The sequence below is a fragment of the Erinaceus europaeus genome, chromosome 3 (genome assembly GCF_950295315.1).
Source record: "Erinaceus europaeus chromosome 3, mEriEur2.1, whole genome shotgun sequence".
NCBI lineage: Eukaryota > Metazoa > Chordata > Mammalia > Eulipotyphla > Erinaceidae > Erinaceus > Erinaceus europaeus.
Window position 1 is genome coordinate 50,044,630 of NC_080164.1, and position 10,758 is coordinate 50,055,387.

Below are 10,758 nucleotides of genomic sequence, written 5' to 3' on the forward strand. Positions count from 1 at the left end.
ATCTTCTTTTCCATTTTGTCCCCATTCTTTGCTTACAACTAAACATAAATTCAAAGCAGTAGAGCAAAAGAAGGCATTGGATTATTACATTAGTGCAAGCTGATTACAGTAAAAACTTGGGCAAAAAAACCAAATGATGAATGGGCAAAGGGACCCTTAACAAGGGTATATTTCTAAAGTAAAATGAAATCACAGACTACAAAACTAATTTTTATTGCTATCATTTCTGAACTTTAAAATAAATGTCTGTGTTATCAATGATTCATATTCAAAACATGCATCTACAAGAGGAGTGTGTTGGAGGAATTTGGGGTCTATTAATATTGAAGCTGAAATACTTTCTGTGTCATTTCTATTGCCATCCATTTGCCAGTGGATTTTTTAATATGGTGTGGATCATAGCAACAGTGGGTTCAGATGTAGTCATTTAGGAGAAGAGACCTAGCTCAGTATGCCAGAAAAAAAAAAAAAGAAAGAAAGAAAAGAAAAAAGAAAAAAGAAAAAAGAAAAAAAAAACACGCACCACAAAGAACATTGAGATGAATGGCTCTATTTTATGAGCCATAAAAGTTTTATTCATCTTGACACTGAAACAGGTTTAGGCAGTGAGTTGACACGCCTTAAATAAATAAGTGGAATTAATTCCCTGGCCCTTGAAACAATAGCAGCATGCATGTAGCAGGGAGAAATGCCCCATTGTTTCCTGTGGCTGCCTGATATTGATATTATTTGTGTTTTTCTGTGCTGCTGCCTCAGGGGCCTGGTTGATCCACTTCAGATTCATCCCTTGTTTTATTAGAGGTTGAAAAAGGTTCAAGACCTGGTTGTACCACAGCTCCCACCAACAGCTAAGGAACCAGTTTGGCGTCTGGTTTGTCTGTTGTTTTACTGCTGACCTTCAAATCAACTTTAACCCCTGACCTCTGGAGGCATCTATCATGACAAGAGGCTGTTTAACACAAATGGTGCCCATTTATAGAGGAAGAGACTCAGAAGATTTCCTTTTTATGAAGAATTTAGTTTTTCACCCTTCTTTTCTCAGTCACCACAGGTGAAATCCCTCTTAGCAGCTGGCTTATGAAATAATGTGAAGGGAGGCCTTAATGAGCAGAAAGCACCCTCAGCTGGAGATAAATATATGCAAATGAGATGCACAAACAAAGGAGCCTGGACAGAGAAATATCTGCAATTCCAGCAAAATGCTGCCTGCAGCCTGAAGATGAACAGCTTTGATAAAATGGTAACAAAAAGCACCTTTTTATCCTCCAGCGTGTTTTACATTGCAATAGACCATTGTCATTGCTACCCAGCGTAGCATGCAGACGTTTTCTGCACTGTTTCAGAAAACTGTTTAAACACTTGTTTTAAGGCATTCATGAAATATAATCAATGGACTGCTTCAGTGTTGTTGTTGTGATTCCCCCCCCCCCCCCCGAATGTGTTTTGGATATTACTGCAGTTATTTTACCTGTTGGTCTTTTCGTGGTGTAATAATGTTCCTGTCTCTCTATGCTATTTCATGTTTTGGTGACTTTTCCATGCACTAGCTAGAATGAATCCCCCCCCCCCAATTGAAAAATATTTCAAGTTAATAACTAGTAAGTCAGCTTTGAGGAAGGGTTGAACCATCACAGAGCAGCACCCAGACAACTAGTTTTAATGATGGCAATCAAGTGTGTAGAGCTAATTCAGAGACAGACATGTAACATGCTGATTTTAATAAGCTTTTAAAAGGCAATCTCTAACTTTTGAAAGTCTCTTTTTAATTTAATTGTCCTTGGTTCATATGATGCCAAAACAAACAAAACCATTAAAATATGTTTTCAATATGTATCCACAGTATTATTTGAGAGTGCTTTAAAATTACCATTGTGTTGGTAAAATATTGATTTGATGAGCTTTTAAAAGTGGAAAAACTGAAATCATCATAGACTTATCAGTAGAGAAAGGCAACATTTTCATCTAAAGCCCTAGACCCCATATCATGTCAGAGAAGATCTGGGTCTGTGACATGGCAAATGCTACATGTGAGCATATGCATTACGTTTAGGTTAATCATCGAAGCAGGTGAGGTGAGATAAGAAATATTATACACATCTGGTGTCAAAGTCCTATCACTCTAAAAGCTCAGAAACATTTAGTTCTTTAATTTATAGTTACTAACCTGGCATTCTACAATGAAGATATACAAGAGTCTCCACATTTTCTTTACCTAAATTATTTCATCTTGCTGGTTTGGAGTGGAGACATTTCTATTGAGTACAGTGTAGCTTTCACGTTTTATGTGCATTTCATCAAGCAAATGTCAAATTTTTCAATAACAAGAAAATCTCCTCATTTTTAATCACACTACTCCTGTTGCATGGGGGGGAGGGGGGAGGCTAGGGACAAGAGTTGCTGGGAAGAGGAGGAGGAGGGAGGGAACATAAAAAGCATCAAGCAGTCTGACCAAAGAGAAGGAGAAAATGCACATTTGGGTTTTAAAATGGCACATGCTTGGTATCTCTATCTTTGTATCAGTGCATCATTAAATTCAGAGTTTCAGGAGTTAATAGAAACTTGGTTATATTAGAGATGTTTTTTCAAGCCCAGGTTCGAAGCAGCATAATTATGTTCAACTGCTGTTGTTTGGAAAGGGCAAACAGCATCTTAGGCACAGAACAATGAAATTACAGCTGAGATTTAGGTTAGCAAAAGCCGTCTTCTCTAGGCTTTTATGATTCATTATTTCCCATTAAATACAGTATTAGAAGTGTACACTAGATAGCTCATGGTTGCTGCTCTCAGAGCACATTATCTATATTACACAGGTCTGGGGAGCAGAATTAGAAAACTTTGGGGGAATGAGCAATATGTGTTTGCTGATAGAAGTACCATATGGCTCATCTTCTTCAATTGCTTTCATTGCGACTCTGATGCTGGAGAAATTAAAGTTTTATTTGATGTGGCACAGCTTAATGAACTGTCTTCTGTTAGGAAAATTGAATATGTTTCCTGTTATTTGAGCACAGAGCCTCCATGGTTTGGCTGATGAGGGATGCATTATGTATTGTTTATTTAGCATTTTGAAAACAAAAGCAAGATATTGAAGGTAAAATTGATTACTGCTGGATTGCATTATATAATCAAGTTTTCTCCCTTTAAAATTTTCCTTTATGGCCCTTTTGTAGTGTTTTAATATGATACTGTCTCAGGATTTTTGTTTTTGCAAAAGTATCCAGAGCTTGATTTTTATCAAGATACCTTTATTTGTAAATAAGTCACATGAAACTCTAATTCCAGTACTGTTTTATTTATAAAGTTCCAGGAATGATGCCTGGGAAAAATATGAAAATAATTCAATTTGTGTGAGTCTAATTGCAAAACTTCCAGTGAGTCCCCAGTTGGTTTTGAAAGAACCTAACATTTGCTCATTGAAAGGGCTGTGTCATTTTCTTTTGTTTGAAGTAGACCACTTAAGAACATGCTGGGTTGGGGGTCAAAAACAAAGGAGGAGATTTTTGTTGTTGTTGTTGTTGTTGTTTAATATTTGGAAATACAAACCTCAAAATTTGTAGTTTTCGATTTTTGAGTTAATTGTGAAGTGAATGGAAATCTGTGTTCAACCTGTGAATTTTAAAAAGTGGATTATATTCTATAAACTCAGGGGGGTGTTTGTTTTTACTAAATATGATTATAGAAGGCATATAGCCATAAGTATGTTAATGGAATAAAAAGAATAATAATGATAAAATGGGGCTGTCAATCCATATGAATGTTCTCTACTCCTTAAAGAATCTGCAATAAAATGTACAGAACATTTTGTTTAAGTTCCCCATTTTTGTTCTGAGTTTAGTCTTCTTTTAAAAACATGAAATCTTTATAATCTCTAATATGGCCAAATGCAAGTAGCATCTTCTAATCACTGCTTTGTTTTATTTTTCTTTCATTTCTCAGTAAGAATTATTCCTCATATGTGCTAGTAACTGAGGTTCAAGGATCTGCAACAAGCAACCAGAAAAAAAGTAATTAAAATGAATCAACATTTATCTGGAATATACAGTCCTGACTCCTCCCTCCCCCTCCCCTCCCCCCAAAAGTCATTTATCTTTTGTGTCCTGTCATGTTTTGAAGATCCTGGCAAATATGGCAGTTAAACAAACTTCTCTCACAATTTAAATACTGTCTATTCAAGAGAGGCGCCCAATGTTTATAGCCCATAAAGGAAAAAATAAAATAAAAATAAAAAAACACCAAAACTGTTGTTTAACCAAGAATAGTTCTCTTGAAAATGTGTTCAAACAAAATGTGTGAGCAAAACTTTGGCCACAGATACTCTCGATTCCTTGTTCTTCCTCTAATTTTCTTTCAGTGAGGATTTTTAGATTGTATCATTCCCCCTGCCCCCTTTTTTTTATGGAATTAACAAATTAATTTAAAAAATTAACTCCTGACTAGTGACCTGGTCATACAAACTTCCTTTAGAAACAGGGAGAAGAAAACATCACATTTTTTATGAATCCTGTCTCCTGCCAGGGGCCTCAGAGGAGGAACACCATTATGCATTGTTATCAGCGTGGTGTAATTTGACTGTTGACAAAGTATCCGTGGCAGTGAGAATGAGCGCAGTTAGAAGTGTGGCGGATTGTAATCAAGAAGATGCTTAGCTGTGCAACACTGCATCTTGAGCAGATTTGAATCAACATTGCCTTAAGGGGACACACACACACACACACAGACACCCCAAAAGGAAAAAAAAATCCATTAATTTTTAGAGGGAAAATTAGAGTGGCACTTGATGAAGTGAAATTTGACATGCGTTAATTGCTCTGCAGCTCTCCTAATTAGAGATTTTCAAATTCTTTTACTGCTGTCACCATGATGGCACATTGTCTTGCTGGACAAATACTGAAATTGTAAATTCACTTAATTTCACAAGAAGTTTTATAAAAGAAGACTGAACTTTATCATCAGTTCCACTCCCCAAAAGGTGAACAAATGAGGAGTGAAAAGGAATTTTCAACTTTACATTCGCTGTAGATACGAATAATATTATTAAAATAGTTTTGTTATGAGATTCAAGGTAAAGATAGCAAGTGTTCTTGTACTTATTATTTTCTTTCTTTCTTTTCTTTTTTTGTCACCAGGGTTGTCACTGGGGCTCAGTACCTACACTTGGAAATCCACAACACCCCACAGCCATTTTTTTCTTTCTCTTTTTAAATTTTACTTGATAGAACAGAGAGAAATTGAAAGAGGTAGGGAGACAGAGTGAGAGAGAAAAGGACAAACACCTGCAGACCCACTTCACTGCTCATGAAGAGGACCCCCTGCAGCTGGGCAGCCAGGGCTAGAACTCAGGTCTTTGTGCATAATGATACATACTCTTAAGGGAGTCTGCCACCACCCGACCCCTTTGATGTTCTATTCTTAAACAGACGGGAATGTTCCCTTAATACCCATGACTCTGTTTTGTATGAAATATTTCAGATAGAGAAAAACTGAAATGTTATATTACATATAAATGTTCATATTTCTACTTACATTGCTCAGAAATGAGAGAGCATAGAATTATGAAAGACCTTATCACATTTTCCTTGGGTGTAAAGTCTTAGGCTGCAAACTTCTGGCTCCCTTCTTATCTGAAAGTAATTATACTGCTGGTTGGTCCCCAAGATGGCACCAAAGATGACACCATAATAATACTGTTTTCCCTTTTTCAACCCCTCTTGTCTAGTCCTTGAACCTCTCTTAATTCATTAACATATTGAAATTTTTCAATTTTCATTTTTTTACAGTAACAATATTAATGCTGGGGTGAGAGCTTGATTGGAGCTAAATTACTTGTTACCTGCTGGCATTTATTTATATGGCATTGAATTATAAAGCTTTGCTATTGTCATGCCTTGGGCGAATTGTTTATGACACCAGTAATAGGAGTAATTGTTATTGTTGAAATTACCTGTCAGCTACCCATAGCAGTGGCCCTTGTCCCACTGACAAATAGTGACAAGGGAGAGGTATCCTCCATGCGTCCCCCTGATGGTTTCTCCTCTGATAATAAGAAGTGCAGGGCCTCTGATAATTTGCCTGTCACTGTTGAGTGCAGCTCAGAGAGAGTTGACCAAATTGTTGTCATTCACTTTGACAAAGACAGCAAAATGCTCCCGTGAAGAAGGAGAATTATCAAAATAAATGAAATTGCTTACACCCCCTTTGTTTGTTTGACTCAAGAATTGCCTGTCTTTGTATGAGGTTGTGAAACCAGGATCCAGTTCTTTGGGGATACACCTGCTCTTTCTAAGATCAGGATCCCAGGGAACAAAAGGAATTTGAGATGATATCTTATTTTGCAATTAGTATCTGTTAGTAAAATTATATTTAGATATAAAGAAAATATTAATAAAATTATATATTTAATATATGACTGAATATCATCACTTATAGCACATGTAAATTTCACCTTTATCTCTCCTGTCTTCCTTTTATCTCCATTTTTAGTCCTGTGCAGGCATTCAAATTCAGTAAGTGTTCAAAAATGCACAAATTCCCTGGTTGCAATCAAATTTTCTTTAAAAGTGTGGCAAGCTGCCCTTCTGATTCTTATAGCCTTGAAGATTATAGAGTTAAATTTAGGATGATTATTTCAAATGGCCCGCTTCTTTCCATAAATTATCTTTTATTTATATAATATCTTCATGTGTAAAGAGATAAATGAAACATAGTTCCAGGTATGAAGCATCAATTATCACGGGCTTACAGAGGAAGCAAAAATCACTCTGTTATTGCCAGAGCTCAAATATAAATATTTGCATTTTAAAACTCCTTAGTTGCAGCCTGTGAACCTGTTCTAGAGTAGAGAAGAGGGAAGTGGGGGCTGAGGGGGGTGTCTGAGAGTGTACATATCTAAGAGAAATGGACGTTAAAGTAATCAAACCTTTGCTCCTGTAAAAAGCAAAATCATTCTCACCATTCCACACACAAAAAAAGCATCCTTTCATGCTAGGAAAATTCTTGTTTTTAAGATGCCTGTGAGGTTATTCTTGATAGATTTTCTTGACAAATGCTTGCTAGTATAAGAAGTTGAAATGAAAAGGGGGAAAATGTATGCAAAATATTGGCTAGGGTAAATGTAAAATATTGGCTCCTTCTAGGATAGTAATCAGCTGTTTATTGGTCTCTACCAGACAAGTAATGACCAACCTCTGTGTTAAGTGCCAGCAACATTGCCTTGGGCCCTTCCCTCCTAACACTGGCCATTATCTGATTATAGAGAACCTCCAAAGAAGTCACTATTGCATAATTTTATGGGTCTTAACAGTGCAGGTTGGCTGGCAGGAAAACTACCTAGGAGGGTTGATAAAGCAACAGTGAAACAAGGTTTTATTTACTCCACTTACACCTTGTTCTCTGGAAAAGGATCTCAGTATCTGAGGCACTGGCGGTTGCAGGAGAAAACTAAAATTAGTTCAAGCAGGAATTATATGAGGTAGGGGAGGCAGAAAGGGATGATAGGAAAAGTAAAATTACCTACCTTTTAATGCTTTTCATAAGCTGTACCATTTGAAGCAATTAGCCACATTGTTACAGGCATACCTATCTATAGGTGTTTTGTGTTTAAAGCAGGTAAATAAGATGTAACAATGCTAATAACATCATACATGCAATAATATCATATTGGGAATAAAATGTGTTTCTGATTCCTAATAGTAAAGTAGTCTTCTAAAGGCAATCCCTAGATGGTTAAGCGTGTTGAATGCCTCTGATTAACAAGTGGAAGGTAGTGACATAATTAAGAGGTTATCTGCAGTAGTAAAAATGCTCAAACCTGTCTTGGAATGTGATTCCTTTAATAGATAATTTTTAAGAATGTAGCATATCCTTGGTTTTTCTGTCAAGATCCATGTTAGTGATCCCAGGAGAGAAAATAAACATACGTTTTAAAATGAAGATATTTAAAATGTACCCCATATTTCAGCATGCTGCTGTAACCTGGTCTTTTTTATGTTCCTCCTATAAAACCTAAATTAAGCCTCTTAGGAGTGGTTTTGCTGTAGGTTTCATCTAAAGACACAATACATTTTAAATGGTTCCAGCACTTGAGTGCACTTTAACATGTAATCACTAATACGCATTCTCTTCCTTCCTCTTCCAACCTCTTCTGAAAAGATAAGGCTTCTTTAAAATTTAGCTTCATTTGAAATGTAAACTTTTAACAAATAGTAATTGCCCTGTAGCTCTATTGATGAAGTGTCTGGCAGCAAGTCTCTCTCTCTCTCTCTCACTCTCTCTCTCCCTTTTCCTCTTTCTCCTGTAACATTTTGAAACACCCATCAGTGTCAAAGGAAACTGCACATGTAGCCTTTGCTGCTCTAAATAAAGCCCTGCAATGTTAAGAAAAATGTCAGAAAAAGCTCAGTGGATTAAAGTCACATTTCTGCACCATGTCACGGAAAATGGCAGGGCAGACTGGTCTGCATAATTCTGAAAGATATTTTGTGTAAAATTATTATTCTATAAACCAAATGAAATTCTATTTGGAAATATTTAAGATTGTATTTTATAAATTACAACATGCTGCTATTTTTTTAAATCTTGTTATTCTATAGTATACATCTAGTATGTAGTATTTAAATTATAGAAATCATACATTTTAGTAGAATGTTTTTCTACCCATGTACAACGTTAAAATACACGTTGGACTTTTCAAGTAATTTTAATTTCTTCCTAAGACTCCTAGAATGTTCATTCAGTGAAAGAAATAAAAACACAGAGTTCTTAGAAATGCAAATTCATTTAACTAATCAGTTCTTCCCCCTTAAGTAAACTATATACATATATATCTATAAACATACACACATATATGAACAAATAGCAAAGCATTTACATTTCATTTGTATATTAAACTAGATCACTAAGTTAAAATTTTTAGGTTTTCTTTTTGTTCTGTTTATCTGAGGAATATTCAAGAACTGCAAAAGAGTATAATGGCAGTAAAATATCACATAGTATTAAGTATGTAATTAAAACTTAACAGTTGAAAAGAAAATATTTTATAAATTCAATACTAATTCCTAATAGATATGGCAAGATAGCAGACACAAAGGTAAATCTTAGCTTATTCTAAACATAAAAATTTTTCAGAACAGCTTAAAAATGAATTTAGACAAATTTGTCTCTTAACCTTTAAAGATTTCCTGCCTGTTTCTGTATGTCCTTTATTACATTAATTTTTTATTTAAATTACATCATTAACTGGATATGAATTTATCAAGAATACATGTATTGATTTATAAAACAGTACCATTAATTATTATAATAGCTAGATGTAGCTGATATTACAAAGCCATTTAAAGGTTTTTAATATAACTTGGACATACATAGATAGATAGACATTATGGACAAGACTACAATTTAAACTGGCTACCAGCAGTTAATGAAATCCTTGATTTATACTCTAGTTTAGAGATTGATTATATTGTTGCTTTGTAAAACTATTTATATTATACCATTTTTCAAAGGATGTCTCAATAAAAAAGCTAAATAAAATATTCAGTCAATCCCCAAAGCAGATTTTGTTTTCTATATTTTAAATGCTAGTGAAAATAATTGATTGTGTGTGTTCCAAGCTTTGTCATTTCCATTCCAGAGGTAGCTTTCCTGACGGGAGCCTCGTTTGCAATGCACACTTTCACATACTCTTGAGCCCTGCAGAAACAAACCTCTTCTCTTTATTTCCTTACATCTACCCCACAACCAACCCATTTATATTTCACAAAACCCGCACATCAGGACACATAAGTCTTTTTTGGCATCTTTTATGTTATGCATTTTTTTTTCTTCTTTAAGGTTGTGGAAAACTGGGACTTACCCCAAAGCCGCAAAGCAGGCAATCACGGAAGAGTATTTGGGTAAGAATGCAATCTGAAGAGAAAAAGAGAAAAATGAGGAAGAACACAAGCAAATAACAGTAACACTTTCAAAACACTTTTCAAATGGTAATTAGCCAACGAGTAGATTGAAAATTAAGGGGTTTTTTTTGTTTTTGTTTTTGTTTTTTTTTTCACATTGTACTTGGTTTGGGTCTCCTTGTCTCTTTATTTATATCACTTTTCCTTGCCTGGCAACATATGTTACCGATTTATTACAGCATTTTTACTGTTAGCAGACAAATCTAAAGGCTAGCTGAGAAGGCTAGCTTCATCTGATGACTTTAACAACAACTGCAGGGCATCCTTGAGGGTGAGCCAATAGGCTCTTTTGAAGCTATAATACTATTAACCATTTTGATGCCGAAATATTCCTTATAGCTAAGATTGGTTCTCTTTCTGTAGATGCTCTGGATAACATAGACAAAAGTTAAATGTAAACTATTTGTTTTGTAAATATTTCAATAACCTTCTAAGCACTTTCTTCCATGTGTCTTAAATTGCCTAAAAGCCATATGTATGCTTTGGTTTTTTAATTTCTCCTTTCTTTTACAGGACATAGAAATCTGGGCACACGTTTATAAGTAAACAGCTATCAAGCATCAAGTTTAGTTGTCACTTCAACCTCCCCCATGCCATTAATTTTCTGCTATGCTATTAAGAGAAACAAATATCCTTTATAGTTTCAGTGATCACATCTCTCTGATATATGTTCATTCCAGAAAAGTAAAGTTCAAATAAGATTCATTTTGGCTAAAAATTTGAAATTACTTTCCAAATTAGAGGTGCTATATATTATGGCCATTTTAATGGATGTACAGTACTAGTCAATGGTTTATATCTTTTAACA

The 10,758-nt window shown here is 35.1% G+C and overlaps 2 long non-coding RNA genes across 5 annotated transcripts; one reads left to right on the forward strand and one right to left on the reverse strand.

Moving 5' to 3' along the window:
* The first annotated feature begins 1,159 nt into the window (after nucleotides 1-1,159).
* Nucleotides 1,160-10,758, forward strand: LOC132537484 (uncharacterized). Its single transcript, XR_009548937.1, has 3 exons — nucleotides 1,160-1,240; nucleotides 9,829-9,977; nucleotides 10,464-10,758. It is a non-coding gene; the product is annotated as an uncharacterized LOC132537484 (long non-coding RNA).
* Nucleotides 3,272-10,446, reverse strand: LOC132537483 (uncharacterized). Of its 4 annotated transcripts, XR_009548935.1 has the most exons (4): nucleotides 10,047-10,363; nucleotides 9,851-9,903; nucleotides 5,942-9,687; nucleotides 3,272-3,980 (listed from the first exon to the last, which is right to left on the reverse strand). It is a non-coding gene; the product is annotated as an uncharacterized LOC132537483 (long non-coding RNA). The 4 variants fall into 4 exon arrangements; XR_009548936.1 differs by lacking the exon at nucleotides 10,047-10,363 and adding an exon at nucleotides 10,378-10,446 and having other exon boundaries at nucleotides 5,942-9,903; XR_009548934.1 differs by having other exon boundaries at nucleotides 5,942-9,903.